Consider the following 23,608-nt stretch of genomic DNA (forward strand, 5'->3'; position numbering starts at 1 on the left):
AACACAGACACACACTTACACCAAGTAACAAAGACATACACTTACACCAAGTAATACAAACATACACTGACACCAAGTAACAAAGACATACACTGATACCCAGTAACACAGACACACACTGACAGCCAGTTAGAAACACACACTGACCCCCAGTAACACAGACAACCACTGACCCCCAGTAACACAGACAAACACTGACACCATGTCACAAAGACACACACTGACACCCAGTAACAAAGACATACACTGACACCAAGTCACAAAGACATACACTGATACACAGACACACACTTACACCAAGTAACACAGACATACACTGACACCAAGCAACAAAGAAATACACTGATACCCAGTATCACAGACACACACTTACACCCAGTAACAAAGACATACACTGACACCAAGTCACAAAGAAATACACTGATACCCAGGAACACAGACACACACAGACACCCAGTAAAAAAGGCATACACTGATACCAAGTCACAAAGACATACACTGACACCCAGTAACACAGAAACACACTGACACCCAGTAACAAAGACATACACTGATACCAAGTCACAAAGACATACACTGATACCAAGTAACACAGACACACACTGACACCCAGTAACAAAGACATACACTGATACCAAGTCACAAAGACATACACTGATACCCAGTAACACAGACACACACTGACACCAAGTAACAAAGACCTACACTGATACCCAGTAACACAGACACACTCTTACACCAAGTAACACAGACATACACAGACACCAAGTAACAAAGACATACACTGATACCTAGGAACACAGACACACACTTACACCAAGTAACACAGACACACACTTACACCAAGTAACAAAGACATACACTTACACCAAGTAACATAGACATACACTGAGACCAATTACCAAAGACATACAATTACACCAAGTAACAAAGACAAACACTTACACCAAGTAACACAGATATACACTGACACCAAGTAACAAAGACATGCACTGACAACCAGTAACACAGACACACACGGACACCAAGTAACAAAGACACACACTTACAGCAAGTAACATAGAAACACACTTACACCAAGTAACACAGATATACACAGTCACCAAGTAACAAAGACATACACTGACACCAAGTAACAAAGACATACACTGATACCCAGGTACACAGACACACACTTGCACCAAGTAACACAGATACACACTTACACCAAGTAACAAAGACATACATTTACACCAAGTAACACAGACACACACTTACACCCAGTAACACAGATATACACAGGCACCAAGTAACAAAGACATACACTGACACCAAGTAACAAAGACATACACTGATACCCAGTAACACAGACACACACTTACTCCAAGTAACGCAGACATACACTGACACCAAGTAACAAAGACATACAATGATTCCCTAGGAACATTGACACACACTTACACCAAGTAACACAGACACACACTTACACCAAGTAACAAAGACATACACTTAGACCAAGTAACACAAACATACACTAACACCAAGTAACAAAGACATACACTGATACCCAGTAACACAGACACACACTGACAGCCAGTTAGAAACACACACTGACCCCCAGTAACACAGACAAACACTGACCCCCAGTAACACAGACAAACACTGACACCAAGTCACAAAGACACACACTGACACCCAGTAACAAAGACATACACTGACACCAAGTCACAAAGACATACACTGATACACAGACACACACTTACACCAAGTAACACAGACATACACTGACACCAAGCAACAAAGAAATACACTGATACCCAGTATCACAGACACACACTTACTCCAAGTAACAAAGACATACACTGACACCAAGTCACAAAGACACACACTGACACCCAGTATCAAAGACATACACTGACACCAAGTCACAAAGAAATACACTGATACCAAGGAACACAGACACACACTGACACCCAGTAAAAAAGGCATACACTGATACCAAGTCACAAAGACATACACTGATACCCAGTAACACAGGAACACACTGACACCCAGTAACAAAGACATACACTGATACCAAGTCACAAAGACATACACTGATACCCAGTAACACAGACACACACTGACACCCAGTAACAAAGACATACACTGATACCAAGTCACAAAGACATACACTGATACCCAGTAACACAGACACACACTGACACCAAGTAACAAAGACCTACACTGATACCCAGTAACACAGACACACTCTTACACCAAGTAACACAGACATACACAGACACCAAGTAACAAAGACATACACTGATACCTAGGAACACAGACACACACTTACACCAAGTAACACAGACACACACTTACACCAAGTAACAAAGACATACACTTACACCAAGTAACACAGACATACACTGAGACCAATTAACAAAGACATACAATTACACCAAGTAACAAAGACAAACACTTACACCAAGTAACACAGATATACACTGACACCAAGTAACAAAGACATGCACTGACACCCAGTAACACAGACACACACGGACACCAAGTAACAAAGACATGCACTGACATCAAGTAACAAAGACAAACACTGACACCAAGTAACAAAGACATACACTGACACCAAGTAACAAAGACATACACTGATACCCAGTAACACAGACACACACTTACACCAAGTAACAAAGACATACAATGATTCCCTCAGAGCACCCAGTAACACCAAGAAAAACAGACATACACTGACACCAAGTAACAAAGACATACACTGATACCCAGTAACACAGACACACACTTACACCAATTAACACAGACATGCACTGACATCAAGTAACAAAGACAAACACTGACACCAAGTAACAAAGACATACACTTACACCAAGTAACAATGACACACACTTACACCAAGTAACAAAGACATACACTGACACCAAGTAACAAAGACATACACTGATACCCAGTAACACAGACACACACTTACACCAAGTAACAAAGACAGACACTGATACCCAGTAACACAGACACACACTGACAGCCAGTTAGAAACACACACTGACCCCCAGTAACACAGACACACACTGACCCCCAGTAACACAGAAAAACACTGACACAAAGTCACAAAGGCACACACTGACACCCAGTAACAAAGACATACACTGACACCAAGTCACAAAGACATACACTGATACACAGACACACACTTACACCAAGTAACACAGACATACACTGATACCGAGTATCACAGACACACACTTACACCAAGTAACAAAGACATACACTGACACCAAGTCACAAAGACATACACTGATACCCAGTAACACAGACACACACTTACACCAAGTAACACAGACATACACTGACACCAAGTAACAAAGACATACACTGATACCCAGTAACACAGACACACACTTACACCAAGTAACAAAGACATACACTGATACCCAGTAACACAGACACACACTTTCTCCAAGTAAGACAGACATACACTGACACCAAGTAACAAAGACATACAATGATTCCCTAGGAACATTGACACACACTTACACCAAGTAACACAGACACACACTTACACCAAGTAACAAAGACATACACTTACACCAAGTAACACAAACATACACTGACACCAAGTAACAAAGACATACACTGATACCCAGTAACACAGACACACACTGACAGCCAGTTAGAAACACACACTGACCCCCAGTAACACAGACAAACACTGACTCCCAGTAACACAGCCAAACACTGACACCAAGTCACAAAGACACACACTGACACCCAGTAACAAAGACATACACTGACACCAAGTCACAAAGACATACACTGATACACAGACACACACTTACACCAAGTAACACAGACATACACTGACACCAAGCAACAAAGAAATACACTGATACCCAGTATCACAGACACACACTTACACCAAGTAACAAAGACATACACTGACACCAAGTCACAAAGACACACACTGACACCCAGTAACAAAGACATACACTGACACCAAGTCACAAAGAAATACACTGATACCCAGGAACACAGACACACACTGACACCCAGTAAAAAAGGCAGACACTGATACCAAGTCACAAAGACATACACTGATACCCAGTAACACAGAAACACACTGACACCCAGTAACAAAGACATACACTGATACCAAGTCACAAAGACATACACTGATACCCAGGAACACAGACACACACTGACACCCAGTAACAAAGACATACACTGATACCAAGTCACAAAGACATACACTGATACCCAGTAACACAGACACACACTGACACCAAGTAACAAAGACCTACACTGATACCCAGTAACACAGACACACTCTTACACCAAGTAACACAGACACACACTTACACCAAGTAACACAGACACACACTTACACCAAGTAACACAGACATACACTGAGACCAATTAACAAAGACATACAATTACACCAAGTAACAAAGACAAACACTTACACCAAGTAACACAGATATACACTGACACCAAGTAACAAAGACATGCACTGACACCCAGTAACACAGACACACACGGACACCAAGTAACAAAGACACACACTTACAGCAAGTAACACAGAAACACACTGACACCCAGTAACACCAAGTAAAACAGACATACACTGACACCAAGTAACAAAGACATACACTGATAACCAGTAACACAGACACACACTTACACCAATTAACACAGACATGCACTGACATCAAGTAACAAAGACAAACACTGACACCAAGTAACAAAGATATACACTTACACCAAGTAACAAAGACACACACTTCCACCAAATAACAAAGACATACACTGACACCAAGTAACAAAGACATACACTGATACCCAGTAACACAGACACACACTTACACCAAGTAGCAAAGACAGACACTGATACCCAGTAACACAGACACACACTGACAGCCAGTTAGATACACACACTGACCCCCAGTAACACAGACACACACTGACCCCCAGTAACACAGACATACACTGACACCAAGTCACAAAGACATACACTGATACACAGACACACACTTACACCAAGTAACACAGACATGCACTGACACCAAGTAACAAAGAAATACACTGATACCCAGTATCACAGACACACACTTACACCAAGTATCAAAGACATAGACTGACACCAAGAAACAAAGACATTCACTTACACCAAGTAACAAAGACACACACTTACACCAAGTAACAAAGACAGACACTGACACCAAGTAACAAAGACATACACTGATACCCAGTAACACAGACACACACTTACACCAAGTAACAAAGACAGACGCTGATACCCAGTCACACACTCACACACTTACACCCAGTAACAAAGACATACACTGTCACCCAGTAACAAAGACATACAGTGATACCAAGTCACAAAGACATACACTGATACCCAGTAACACAGACACACAATGACGCCCAGTAACAAAGACATACACTGACACCAAGTCACAAAGACATACACTGATACCCAGGAACACAGACACACACTGACACCCAGTAACAAAGACATCCACTGATACCAAGTCACAAAGACATACACTGATTCCCAGTAACACAGAAACACTCTGACACCAGGTAACAAAGACATACAATGATACCAAGTCACAAAGACATACACTGATACCCAGTAACGCGGACACACACTGACACCAAGTAACGAAGACAAGCACTGACACCAAGTAACAAAGACACACACTTACACCAAGTAACGCAGACATACAATGACACCAAGTAACAAAGACATACACTGACACCAAGTAACAAAGACATACACTTACACTAAGTAACAAAGACAGACAATTACACCAAGTAACAAAGACATACACTGACACCAAGTAACAAAGACATACACTGATACCCAGTAACACAGACACACACTTACACCAAGTAACAAAGACATACACTGACACCAAGTCACAAAGACACACACTGACACCCAGTAACAAAGACATACACTGACACCAAGTCACAAAGACATACACTGATACCCAGTAACACAGACACACACTTACACCAAGTAACACAGACATACACTGACACCAAGTAACAAAGACATACACTGATACCCAGTAACAAAGACATACACTTACACTCAGTAACACAGACACACACGGGCACCAAGTAACACAGACACACACTGACACTCAGTAACACCGACACACACTTACACCAAGTAACAAAGACATACACTGACACCATGTAACAAAGACATACAATGATACCCAGTAACACAGACACACACTTACACCTAGTAACACAGACATACACTGATACCCAGGAACACAGACGCACACTTACAGCAAGTAACACAGACACACACTTACACCAAGTAACAGAGACATGCACTTACACCAAGTAACACAGACATACACTGACACCAAGTAACAAAGACATACACTGATACCCAGTAACACAGACACACACTTAGCCCAGGTAACACAGACATACACTGATACCCAGGAACACAGACACACACTTGCACCAAGTAACACAGACACACACTTACACCAAGTAACAAAGAAATACATTTACACCAAGTAACACAGACACACACTTACACCAAGTAACACAGATATACACAGGCACCAAGTAACAAAGACATACACTGACACCAAGTAACAAAGACATACATTGATACCCAGTAACGCAGACACACACTTACTCCAAGTAACACAGACATACACTGACACCAAGTAACAAAGACATACAATGATTCCCTCAGAACATTGACATACACTTACACCAAGTAACACAGACACACACTTACACCAAGTAACAAAGACATACACTTCCACCAAGTAACACAAACATACACTGACACCAAGTAACAAAGACATACACTGATACCCAGTAACACAGACACACACAGACAGCCAGTTAGAAACACACACTGACCCCCAGTAACACAGACTCACACTGACCCCCAGTAACACAGACAAACACTGACACCAAGTCACAAAGACACACACTGACACCCAGTAACAAAGACATACACTGACACCAAGTCACAAAGACATACACTGATACACAGACACACAATTACACCAAGAAACACAGACATACACTGACACCAAGTAACAAAGAAATACACTGATACCCAGTATCACAGACACACACTTACACCAAGTAACAAAGACATACACTGACACCAAGTCACAAAGACACACACTGACACCCAGTAACAAAGACATACACTGACAACAAGTCACAAAGAAATACACTGATACCCAGGAACACAGACACACACTGACACCCAGTAAAAAAGGCATACACTGATACCAAGTCACAAAGACATACACTGATACCCAGTAACACAGAAACACAATGACACCCAGTAACAAAGACATACACTGATACCAAGTCACAAAGAAATACACTGATACCCAGTAACAAAGACACACACTGACACCCAGTAACAAAGACATACACTGATACCAAGTCACAAAGACATACACTGATACCCAGTAACACAGACACACACTGACACCAAGTAACAAAGACCTGCACTGATACCCAGTAACACAGACACACACTTACACCAAGTAACACAGACATACACAGACACCAAGTAACAAAGACATGCACTGATACCTAGGAACACAGACACACACTTACACCAAGTAACACAGACACACACTTACACCAAGTAACAAAGACAGACACTTACACCAAGTAACACAGACATACACTGAGACCAATTAACAAAGACATACAATTACACCAAGTAACAAAGACAAACACTTTCACCAAGTAACACAGATATACACTGACACCAAGTAACAAAGACATGCACTGACACCCAGTAACACAGACACACACGGACACCAAGTAACAAACACACACACTTACAGCAAGTAAAACAGAAACACACTGACACCCAGTAACAACAAGTAAAACAGACATACACTGACACCAAGTAACAAAGACAGACACTGATACCCAGTAACACAGACACACACTTACACCAAGTAACAAAGACACACACTTACACCAAGTAACAAAGATATACACTGACACCAAGTAACAAAGACATACACTGATACCCAGTAACACAGACACACACTTACACCAAGTAACAAAGACAGACACTGATACCCAGTAACACAGACACACACTGACAGCCAGTTAGAAACACACACTGACCCCCAGTAACACAGACACACACTGACCCCCAGTAACACAGACAAACACTGACACAAAGTCAGAACGGCACACACTGACACCCAGTAACAAAGACATACACTGACACCAAGTCACAAAGACATACACTGATACACAGACACACACTTACACCAAGTAACACAGACATACACTGACACCAAGTAATAAAGAAATACACTGATACCCAGTATCACAGACACACACTTACACCAAGTAAAAAAGACATACACTGACACCAAGTCACAAAGACTCACACTGACACCCAGTAACAAAGACATACACTGACACCAAGTCACAAAGAAATACACTGATACCCAGTAACACAGAGACACACTGACACCCAGTAACAAAGACATACACTGATACCAAGTCACAAAGACATACACTGATACCCAGTAACACAGACACACACTGACACCAATTGACAAAGACATACACTGATACCCAGTAACACAGACACACACTTACACCAAGTAACACAGACATACACAGACACCAAGTAACAAAGACATACACTGATACCTAGGAACACAGACACACAATTACACCAAGTCACACAGACACACACTTACACCAAGTAACAAAGACATACACTTACACCAAGTAACACAGACATACACTGAGACCAATTAACAAAGACATACAATTACACCAAGTAACAAAGACAAACACTTACACCAAGTAACACAGATATACACTTACACCAAGTAACAAAGACACACACGGACACGAAGTAACAAAGACGCACACTTACAGCAAGGAACACAGAAACACACTGACACCAAGTAACAAAGACATACAATGATTCCCTAGGAACATTGACACACACTTACACCAAGTAACACAGACACACACTTACACCAAGTAACAAAGACATACACTTACACCAAATAACACAAACATACACTGACACCAAGTAACAAAGACATACACTGATACCCAGTAACACAGACACACACTGACAGCCAGTTAGAAACACACACTGACCCCAGTAACACAGACAAACACTGACCCCCAGTAACACAGACAAACACTGACACCAAGTCACAAAGACACACACTGACATCCAGTAACAAAGACATACACTGACACCAAGTCACAAAGACACACACTGGTACACAGACACACACTTACACCAAGTAACACAGACATACACTGACACCAAGCAACAAAGAAATACACTGATACCCAGTATCACAGACACACACTTACACCAAGTAACAAAGACATACACTGACACCAAGTCACAAAGACTCACACTGACACCCAGTAACAAAGACATACACTGACACCAAGTCACAAAGAAATACACTGATACCCAGGAACACAGAAACACACTGACACCCAGTAAAAAAGGCATACACTGATACCAAGTCACAAAGACATACACTGATACCCAGTAACACAGAAACACACTGACACCCAGTAACAAAGACATACACTGATACCAAGTCATAAAGACATACACTGATACCAGTAACACAGACACACACTGACACCCAGTAACAAAGACATACACTGATACCAAGTCACAAAGACATACACTGATACCCAGTAACACAGACACACACTGACACCAAGTAACAAAGACCTACACTGATACCCAGTAACACAGACACACTCTTACACCAAGTAACACAGACATACACAGACACCAAGTAACAAAGACATACACTGATACCTGGGAACACAGACACACACTTACACCAAGTAACACAGACACACACTTACACCAAGTAACAAAGACATACACTTACACCTAGTAACACAGACATACACTGAGACCAATTAACAAAGACATACAATTACACCAAGTAACAAAGACAAACACTTACACCAAGTAACACAGATATACACTGACACCAAGTAACAAAGACATGCACTGACACCCAGTAACACAGACACACACGGACACCAAGTAACAAAGACACACACTTACAGCAAGTAACACAGAAACACAATGACACCCAGTAACACCAAGTAAAACAGACATACACTGACACCAAGTAACAAAGACAAACACTGACACCAAGTAACAAAGACATACACTTACACCAAGTAACAAAGAAACACACTTACACCAAGTAACAAAGACATACACTGACACCAAGTCACAAAGACATACACTGATACCCAGTAACACAGACACACACTTACACCAAGTAACAAAGACAGACACTGATACCCAGTAACACAGACACACACTGACAGCCAGTTAGAAACACACACTGACCCCCAGTAACACAGACACACACTGACCCCCAGTAACACAGACAAACACTGACACAAAGTCACAAAGGCACACACTGACACCCAGTAACAAAGACATACACTGACACCAAGTCACAAAGACATACACTGATACACAGACACACACTTATACCAAGTAACACAGACATACACTGACACCAAGTAACAAAGAAATACACTGATACCCAGTATCACAGACACACACTTACACCAAGTAACAAAGACATACACTGACACCAAGTCACAAAGACTCACACTGACACCCAGTAACAAAGACATACACTGACACCAAGTCACAAAGACATACACTGATACCCAGTAACACAGACACACACTTACACCAAGTAACACAGACATACACTGACACCAAGTAACAAAGACATACACTGATACCATGTAACACAGACACACACTTACACCAAGTAACAAAGTCAGACACTGATACCCAGTAACAAAGACATACACTGACACTCAGTAACACAGACACACACGGGCACCAAGTAACAAAGACACACACTTATACCAAGTAACACAGACACACACTGACATCCAGTAACACAGACACACACTTACACCAAGTAACACAGACATACACTGACACCAAGTAACAAAGACATACACTGATACCCAGTAACACAGACACACACTTACACCAAGTAACACAGACATACACTGATACCCAGGAATACAGACGCACACTTACACCAAGTAACACAGACACACACTTACACCAAGTAACAGAGACATACACTTACACCAAGTAACACAGACATACACTGACACCAAGTAACAAAGACATACACTGATACCCAGTAACACAGACACACACTTAGCCCAGGTAACACAGACATACACTGATACCCAGGAACACAGACACACACTTGCACCAAGTAACACAGACACACACTTACACCAAGTAACAAAGACATACATTTACACCAAGTAACACAGACACACACTTACACCAAGTAACACAGATATACACAGGCACCAAGTAACAAAGACATACCCTGACACCAAGTAACAAAGACATACACTGATACCCAGTAACACAGACACAAACTGACTCCAAGTAACACAGACATACACTGACACCAAGTAACAAAGACATACAATGATTCCCTAGGAACATTGACACACACTTACACCAAGTAACACAGACACACACTTACACCAAGTAACAAAGACATACACTTACACCAAGTAACACAAACATACACTGACACCAAGTAACAAAGACATACACTGATAAACAGTAAGACAGACACACACTGACAGCCAGTTAGAAACACACACTGACCCCCAGTAACACAGACAAACACTGACCCCCAGTAACACATACAAACACTGACACCAAGTCACAAAGACACACACTGACACCCAGTAACAAAGACATACACTGACACCAAGTCACAAAGACATACACTGATACACAGACACACACTTACACCAAGTAACACAGACATACACTGACACCAAGCAACAAAGAAATACACTGATTCCCAGTATCACAGACACACACTTACACCAAGTAACAAAGACATACACTGACACCAAGTCACAAAGACACACACTGACACCCAGTAACAAAGACATACACTGACACCAAGTCACAAAGAAATACACTGATACCGAGGAACACAGACACACACTGACACCCAGTAAAAAAGGCATACACTGATACCAAGTCACAAAGACATACACTGATACCCAGTAACACAGAAACACACTGACACCCAGTAACAAAGACATACACTGATACCAAGTCACAAAGACATACACTGATACCCAGTAACACAGACACACACTGACACCCAGTAACAAAGACATACACTGATACCAAGTCACAAAGACATACACTGATACCCAGTAACACAGACACACACTGACACCAAGTAACAAAGACCTACACTGATACCCAGTAACACAGACACACTCTTACACCAAGTAACACAGACATACACAGACACCAAGTAACAAAGACATACACTGATACCTAGGAACACAGACACACACTTACACCAAGTAACACAGACACACACTTACACCAAGTAACAAAGACATACACTTACACCAAGTAACAAAGACATACACTGAGACCAATTAACAAAGACATACAATTACACCAAGTAACAAAGACAAACACTTACACCAAGTAACACAGATATACACTGACACCAAGTAACAAAGACATGCACTGACACCCAGTAACACAGACACACACGGACACCAAGTAACAAAGACACACACTTACAGCAAGTAACACAGAAACACACTGACACCCAGTAACACCAATTAAAACAGACATACACTGACACCAAGTCACAAAGAAATACACTGATACCCAGGAACACAGACACACACTGACACCCAGTAAAAAAGGCATACACTGATACCAAGTCACAAAGACAAACACTGATACCCAGTAACACAGAAACACACTGACACCCAGTAACAGAGACATACACTGATCCCAAGTCACAAAGACATACACTGATACCCAGTAACACAGAGACACACTGACACCCAGTAACAAAGACATACACTGATACCAAGTCACAAAGACATACACTGATACCCAGTAACATAGACACACACTGACACCAAGTGACAATGACATAAACTGATACCCAGTAACACAGACACACACTTACACCAGGTAACACAGACATACACAGACACCAAGTAACAAAGACATACACTGATACCTAGGAACACAGACACACACTTACAGCAAGTAACAAAGACATACAATTACACCAAGTAACAAAGACAAACACTTTCACCAAGTAACACAGATATACTCTGACACCAAGTAACAAAGACACACACGGACACCAAGTAACAAAGACACACACTTTCAGCAAGTAACACAGAAACACACTGACACCCAGTAACACAGACACACACTTACACCAAGTAAAACAGACATACACTGACACCAAGTAACAAAGACATACACTGATACCCAGTAACAGAGACACACACTTACACCAAGTAACACAGACACACTCTTACACCAGTAACAAAGACATACACTTACACCAAGTAACACAGACATACACTGAGCCCAATTAACAAAGACATACAATTACACCAAGTAACAAAGACAAACACTTACACCAAGTAACACAGATATACACTGACACCAAGTAACAAAGACATGCACTGACACCCAGAAACACAGACACACACGGACACCAAGTAACAAAGACACACACTTACAGCAAGTAACACAGAAACACACTGACACCCAGTAACACCAAGTAAAACAGACATACACTGACACCAAGTCACATAGAAATACACTGATACCCAGGAACACAGACACACACTGACACCCAGTAAAAAAGGCATACACTGATACCAAGTCACAAAGACATACACTGATACCCAGTAACACAGAAACACACTGACACCCAGTAACAGAGACATACACTGATCCCAAGTCACAAAGACATACACTGATACCCAGTAACACAGAGACACACTGACACCCAGTAACAAAGACATACACTGACACCAAGTGACAATGACATAAACTGATACCCAGTAACACAGACACACACTTACACCAGGTAACACAGACATACACAGACACCAAGTAACAAAGACATACACTGATACCTAGGAACACAGACACACACTTACAGCAAGTAACACAGACACACACTTACACCAAGTAACAAAGACATACACTTACACCAAGTAACAAAGACATTCACTGACACCAAGTAACAAATACATACACTGATACCCAGTAACACAGACACACACTTACACCAAGTAACACGGACATACACTGACACCAAGTTACAAAGACATACACTGATACCCAGTAACACAGACATACACTTACACCAAGTCACAAAGACACACACTGACACCCAGTAACAAAGACAGACACTGATACCCAGTAACACAGACACACACTTACACCAAGTCACAAAGACACACATTGACACCCAGTAACAAAGACATACACTGACACCCAGTAACAAAGACACACACAGACACCAAGTAACAAAGACATACAATGATACCCAGTAACACAGACACACAATTACACCAAGTAACAAAGACATACACTGACACCAAGTAACAAAGACATACACTGACACCAATTAACAAAGACATGCACTGATGCCTAGTAACTCAGACATACACTTACACCACGTAACAAAGACATCCAGTGAAAGCAAGTAACAAAGACATATACTTACACCAAGTAACAAAGACATACACTGACACCAAGTAACAAAGACATACACTGATTCCCAGTAACACAGACACACACTTACACCAAGTAACAAAGACATACACTGATACCCAGTAACACAGACACACACTTACACCAAGTATCACGGACATACACTGACACCAAGTAACAAAGACATACACTGACACCCAGGAACACAGATACACAGTGACACCCAGTTACACAGAGAAACACTGACACCAAGTAACAAAGGCACGCACTGACACCAAGTAACACAGACATACACTGACACCAAGTAACAAAGACATCCACTTAAACCAAGTACAAAGTCATACACTGACACCAAGCAACAAAGACATTCAATGATACCCAGTATCACAGACACGCACTGACACCCAGTAACAAAGACATACATTGACACCAAGTAACAAAGACAGACACTGATACCCAGTAACACAGACACGCGCTTACACCAAGCAGCAAAGACATACACTGATACTCAGTAACACAGACACACACTTACACCAAGTAACAAAGACATACACTGACACAAAGTAACAAAGACATACACATACACCAAGTAATAAAGACATACACTGACACCAATTAACAAAGACATGCACTGATACCCATAACACAGACACACACTTTCATCAATTAACAAAGACATACACTGATACCTAATAACACAGACACACACTTACACCAACTAACACAGTCATACACTGACACAAAGTAACAAAGACATACACTGACACCAAGTAACAAAGATATACACTTACACCAAGTAACAAAGACATACACTGACACCAAGTAACAAAGACATACACTTACACCAAGTAAGATAGACATACACTTGCACCAATTAACAAAGACACCCACTTACACCAAGTAACACGGACATACACTGACACCAAGTAACAAAGACATACACTGATACCCAGTAACACAGACACACACTTACACCAAGTAACAAAGACAGACACTGATACCCAGTAATACAGACATACACTTACACCAAGTCACAAAGACACACACTGACACCCAGTAACAAAGACAGACACTGATACCCAGTAACACAGACTCACACTTACACCAAGTAACAAAGACAGATAATGACATCCAGTAACACAGACACGCACTTACACCAAGTCACAAAGACACACATTGACACCCAGTAACAAAGACATACACTGAAACCCAGTAACAAAGACACACACTGACACCAAGTAACAAAGACATACACTGATACCCAGTAACACAGACACACAATTACACCAAATAACAAAGACATACACTGACACCAAGTAACAAAGACATACACTGACACCAATTAACAAAGACATGCACTGATACCTAGTAACTCAGACACACACTTACACCACATAACAAAGACATACAGTGAAAGCAAGTAACAAAGACATACACTTACACCAAGTAACAAAGACATACACTGACACCAAGTAACAAAGACATACACTGATACCCAGTAACACAGACACACACTTACACCAAGTAACAAAGACATACACTGATACCCAGTAACACAGACACACACTTACACCAAGTATCACGGACATACACTGACACCAAGTAACAAAGACATACACTGACACCCAGGAACACAGATACACAGTGACACCCAGTTACACAGAGAAACACTGACATCAAGTAACAAAGGCACGCACTGACACCAAGTAACACAGACATACACTGACACCAAGTAACAAAGACATCCACTTACACCAAGTACAAAGTCATACACTGACACCAAGCAACAAAGACATTCAATGATACCCAGTATCACAGACACGCACTGACACCCATTAACAAAGACATACATTGACACCAAGTAACAAAGACAGACACTGATACCCAGTAACACAGACACGCGCTTACACCAAGCAGCAAAGACATACACTGATACTCAGTAACACAGACACACACTTACACCAAGTAACAAAGACATACTCTGACACAAAGTAACAAAGACATACACATACACCAAGTAATTAGGACGTACACTGACACCAATTAACAAAGACATGCACTGATACCCATAACACAGACACACACTTTCACCAATTAACAAAGACATACACTGATACCTAATAACACAGACACACACTTACACCAACTAACACAGTCATACACTGACACAAAGTAACAAAGACATACACTGACACCAAGTAACAAAGATATACACTTACACCAAGTAACAAAGACATACACTGACACCAAGTAACAAAGACATACACTTACACCAAGTAAGATAGACATACACTTGCACCAATTAACAAAGACACCCACTTACACCAAGTAACACGGACATACACTGACACCAAGTTACAAAGACATACACTGATACCCAGTAACACAGACACACACTTACACCAAGTAACAAAGACAGACAATAATACCCAGTAATACAGACATACACTTACACCAAGTCACAAAGACACACACTGACACCCAGTAACAAAGACAGACACTGATACCCAGTAACACAGACTCACACTTACACCAAGTAACAAAGACAGATACTGACATCCAGTAACACAGACACACACTTACACCAAGTCACAAAGACACACATTGACACCCAGCAACAGAGACATACACTGACACCCAGTAACACAGACACACAATTACACCAAGTAACAAAGACATACACTGACACCAATTAACAAAGACATGCACTGATACCTAGTAACTCAGACACACACTTACACCTCGTAACAAAGACATACAGTGAAAGCAAGTAACAAAGACAGACACTGATACCCAGTAACACAGACACGCGCTTACACCAAGCAGCAAAGACATACACTGATACTCAGTAACACAGACACACACTTACACCAAGTAACAAAGACATACTCTGACACAAAGTAACAAAGACATACACATACACCAAGTAATAAAAGACATACACTGACACCAAGTAACAAAGACGTGCACTGATACCCATAACACTGACACACACTTTCACCAATTAACAAAGACATACACTGATACCTAATAACACAGACACACACTTACACCAACTAACACAGTCATACACTGACACAAAGTAACAAAGACATACACTGACAGCCAGGAACACAGATACACACTGACAAACAGTAACACAGAGAAACACTTACACCAAGTAACAAAGAAATACACTGATACCCAGTTACACAGACACACACTTACACCAAGTAACACAGACACACACAGACACCAAGTAACAAAGACGTACACTGATACCCAGCAACACAGTCACACACTTACACCAAGTAACAAAGACAGACACTGATATCCAGTAATACAGACATACACTTACACCAAGTCACAAAGACACACACTGACACCCAGTAACAAAGACAGACACTGATACCCAGTAACACAGACAGGCACTTACACCATGTAGCAAAGACATACACTGATACCCAGTAACACAGACACACACTTACACCAAGTAACAAAGACATACTCTGACACAAAGTAACAAAGACATACACATACACCAAGTAATAAAGACATACACTAACACCAAGTAACAAAGACATACACTGATACCCAGTAAAACAGACACACACTTTCACCAAGTAACAAAGACATCCACTGATACCGAATAACACAGACACACACTTACACCAACTAACACAGTCATACACTGACACAAAGTAACAAAGACATACACTGACAGCCAGGGACACAGATACACACTGACACACAGTAACACAGAGAAACACTTACATCAAGTAACAAAGACGCACACTGACACCCAGTAACACAGACACCCACTTACACCAAGTAACACAGACATACACTGACACCAAGTAACAAAGACATACACTGATACCCAGTAACACAGACACACACTTACACCAAGTAACAAAGACATACACTGACACCAAGTCACAAAGACACATACTGACACCCAGTAACAAAGACATGCACTGAAACCAAGTCACAAAGACTTACACTGATACCCAGGAACACAGACAGACACTGACACCTAGTAACAAAGACATACACTGATACCAAGTCACAAAGACATACACTGATACCCTGTAACACAGACACACACTGACACCCAGTAACAAAGACACACACTGATACCAAGTCACAAAGACATTCACTGATACCCAATAACACAGACACACACTGACACCCAGTAACAAAGACATACGCTGATACCAAATCACAAAGACATACACTGATACCCAGTAAAACAGACACACACTTTCACCAAGTAACAAAGACATACACTGATACCTAATAACACAGAGACACACTGACACAAAGTAACAAAGACATACACTGACAGCCAGGAACACAGATACACACTGACAAACAGTAACACAGAGAAACACTTACTCCAAGTAACAAAGACATAAACTGATACCAAGTAACAGAGATAATCACTTACACCAAGTCACAAAGACATACACTGACAACCAGTAACACAGACACACACTTACAGCAAGTAACAAAGACATACTCTGACACCAAGTAACAAAGACACACACTGACACCCAATAACACAGACACACACTTACACCAATTAACAAAGACATACACTGATACCCAATTACACAGACACACACCTACACCAAGTAACACATACACACACAGACACCAAGTAACAAAGACGTACACTGATGCCCAGCAACACAGACACACACTTACACCAAGTAACAAAGACATACACTGACACCAAGTATCAAAGACAGACACTGATACCCAGTAACACAGACAGACACTTACACCAAGTAACAAAGACATACACTGATACCCAGCAACACAGACACGCAAGTACACCAAGTAACAAGGACAGACAGTTACACCAAGTAACACAGACATACACTGACACCAAGTAACAAAGACATACACTGACACCAAGTAACAAAGTCATACAGTTACACCAAGTAACACAGACATACACTGACACCAAGTAACAAAGACATACACTTACACCAAGCAACAAAGACAGGCACTGACACCAAGTAACAAAGACATACAGTTACACCAAGTAACACAGACATACACTGACACCAAGTAACAAAGACATTCACTTACACCAAGTAACAAAGACATACACTAACACCAAGTAACAAAGACATACACTGATACCCAGTAACACAGACACACACTTACACCAAGTAGCAAAGACAGACAATGACACCAAGTAACAAGAACATACACTGATACCCAGTAACACAGACACACAATTACACCAAGTAACAGAGACAGACACTGACACCAAGTAACAAAGACATACACTTACACCAAGTAACAAAGACATACACTTACACCAAGTAATACAGACATGCACTGACACCCAGTAACACAGACAGACATGGACACCAAGTAACAAAGACACACACTTACACCAAGTAACACAGACACACACTGACACCCAGTAACACAGACACACACTTACACCAAGTAACACAGACATACACTGACACCAAGTAACAAAGACATACACTGATACCCAGTAACACAGACACACACTTACACAAAGTAACAAAGACATACACTGACACCAAGTCACAAAGACACACACTGACACCAAGTAACACAGACATACATTGACAACAAGTAACACAGACATACACTGATACTCAGGAACACAGACACACACTTACACCAAGTAACAAAGACATACACTGACACCAAGTAACAAAGACATACACTGACACCCAGTAACAAAGACATACAGTGACACCCAGTAAAACAGACACACACGGAGACCAAGTAACATAGACACACAATTACACCAAGTAACACAGACATACACTGACCCCAAGTAACAAAGACATACACTGATACCCAGTAACATAGACACACACTTACACCAAGTAACAAAGACAGACACTGATACCCCGTAACACTGACACAAACTTACACCAAGTAACAAAGACATACACTGACACCCAGTAACAAAGACATACACTGACACCAAGTAACACAGACACACACGGACACCAAGTAACAAAGACACACAATTACACCAAGTAACACAGACATACACTGACACCAAGTAACAAAGACATACACTGATACCCAGTAACATAGACACACACTTACACCAAGTAACAAAGACAGACACTGATACCCCGTAACACTGACACAAACTTACACCAAGTAACAAAGACATACACTGACACCCAGTAACAAAGACATACACTGACACCAAGTAACACAGACACACACGGACACCAAGTAACAAAGACACACACTTACACCAAGTAACACAGACACACACTGACACCCAGTAACACAGACACACACTTACACCAAGTAACACAGACATACACTGACATCAAGTAACAAAGACATACACTGATACGCAGGAACACAGACACACACTTACACCAAGTAACACAGACACACACTTACACCAAGTAACAAAGACATACACTGACACCAAGTCACAAAGACACACACTGACACCCAGTAACAAAGACATACACTGACACCAAGTCACAAGGACATACACTGATACACAGACACACACTTACACCAAGTAACACAGACATACACTGACAACAAGTAACAAAGACATACACTAATACCCAGTATCACAGACACACACTTACACCAAGTAACAAAGACATACAACGACACCAAGTCACAAAGACATACAATGACACCAAGTAACAAAGACACACACTGACTCCAAGTCACAAAGACATACACTGATACCCAGTATCACAGACACACACTTACACCAAGTAACAAAGACATACAACGACACCAAGTCACAAAGACATACAATGACACCAAGTAACATAGACACACACTTACACCAAGTAACAAAGACAGACACTGATACCCCGTAACACTGACACAAACTTACACCAAGTAACAAAGACATACACTGACACCCAGTAACAAAGACATACACTGACACCAAGTAACACAGACACACACGGACACCAAGTAACAAAGACACACACTTACACCAAGTAACACAGACACACACTGACACCCAGTAACACAGACACACACTTACACCAAGTAACACAGACATACACTGACATCAAGTAACAAAGACATACACTGATACGCAGGAACACAGACACACACTTACACCAAGTAACACAGACACACACTTACACCAAGTAACAAAGACATACACTGACACCAAGTCACAAAGACACACACTGACACCCAGTAACAAAGACATACACTGACACCAAGTCACAAGGACATACACTGATACACAGACACACACTTACACCAAGTAACACAGACATACACTGACAACAAGTAACAAAGACATACACTAATACCCAGTATCACAGACACACACTTACACCAAGTAACAAAGACATACAACGACACCAAGTCACAAAGACATACAATGACACCAAGTAACAAAGACACACACTGACTCCAAGTCACAAAGACATACACTGATACCCAGGAACACAGACACGCACTGACACCCAGTAACAAAGACATACACTGATACCAAGCCGCAAAGACATACACTGATACCCAGTAACACAGAAACACTCTGACACCAAGTTACAAAGACATACACTGAAACCAAGTCACAAAGACAAACACTGATAGCAAGTCACAAAGTCATACACTGATACCCAGTAACACAGACACGCACTGACACCAGGTAACAAAGACATGCACTGACACCAAGTAACAAAGACATACACTTACACGAAGTAACAAAGACACACACTGACTCCAAGTAACACAAACATACACTGACAACAAGTAACAAAGACATACACTGTCACCATTTGACAAAGACAGACACTTACACCAAGTAACAAAGACAGACAATTACACCAAGTAACAAAGACATACACTTAAACCAAGTATTTTGGCATACACTGACACCAGGGAACAAAGACATACACTGATACCCAGTAACACAGACACACACTTACACCAAGTAACAAAGACATGCACTGCACGCCAAGTCACAAAGACACACACTGACACCCAGTAACAAAGACATACACTGACATCCAGTAACAAAGACATACACTGACACCCAGTAACACAGACACACACGGACACCAAGTAACAAAGACACAAACTTACACCAAGTAACACAGACACACACTGACACCCAGTAACACGGACACACACTTACATCAAGTAACACAGACATACACTGACACCCAGTAACAAAGACATACACTGATACCTAATAACACAGACACACACTTACACCAAGTAACAAAGACAGACACTGATACCCAGTAACACAGACACACACTTACACCAAGTAACAAAGACATACACTGACACCCAGTAACAAAGACATACACTGACACCCAGTAACACAGACACACACGGACACCAAGTAACAAAGACACACACTTACACCAAGTAACACAGACACACACTGACACGCAGTAAACAGACACACACTTACACCAAGTAACTCAGACATACACTGACACCAAGTAACAAAGACATACACTGATACCCAGTAACACATACACACACTTACACCAAGTAACACAGACATACACTGACACCAAGTAACAAAGACATGCACTGACACCAAGTAACAAAAACATACACTTACACCAAGTAAAAGAGACACACACTTACACCAAGTAACACAGACATACACTGACACCAAGTAACAAAGACATACACTGACACCACGTAACAAAGACAAACACTTACACCAAGTAACAAAGACAGACAATTACACCAAGTAGCAAAGACATACACTTACACCAAGTAAACTGACATACACTGACACCAAGTAACAAAGACATACACTGACACCCAGTAACACAAACACACATTTACACCAAGTAACAAAGACATACACTGACACCAAGTCACAAAGACACACACTGACACCCAGTAACAAAGACATACACTGACACCAAGTCACAAAGACATACACTGATACCCAGTAACACAGACACACACTTACACCAAGTAACACAGACATACACTGACACCAAGCAACAAAGACATACACTGATACCC

This window comes from Heterodontus francisci, unplaced genomic scaffold, assembly GCF_036365525.1.
Source record: "Heterodontus francisci isolate sHetFra1 unplaced genomic scaffold, sHetFra1.hap1 HAP1_SCAFFOLD_72, whole genome shotgun sequence".
NCBI lineage: Eukaryota > Metazoa > Chordata > Chondrichthyes > Heterodontiformes > Heterodontidae > Heterodontus > Heterodontus francisci.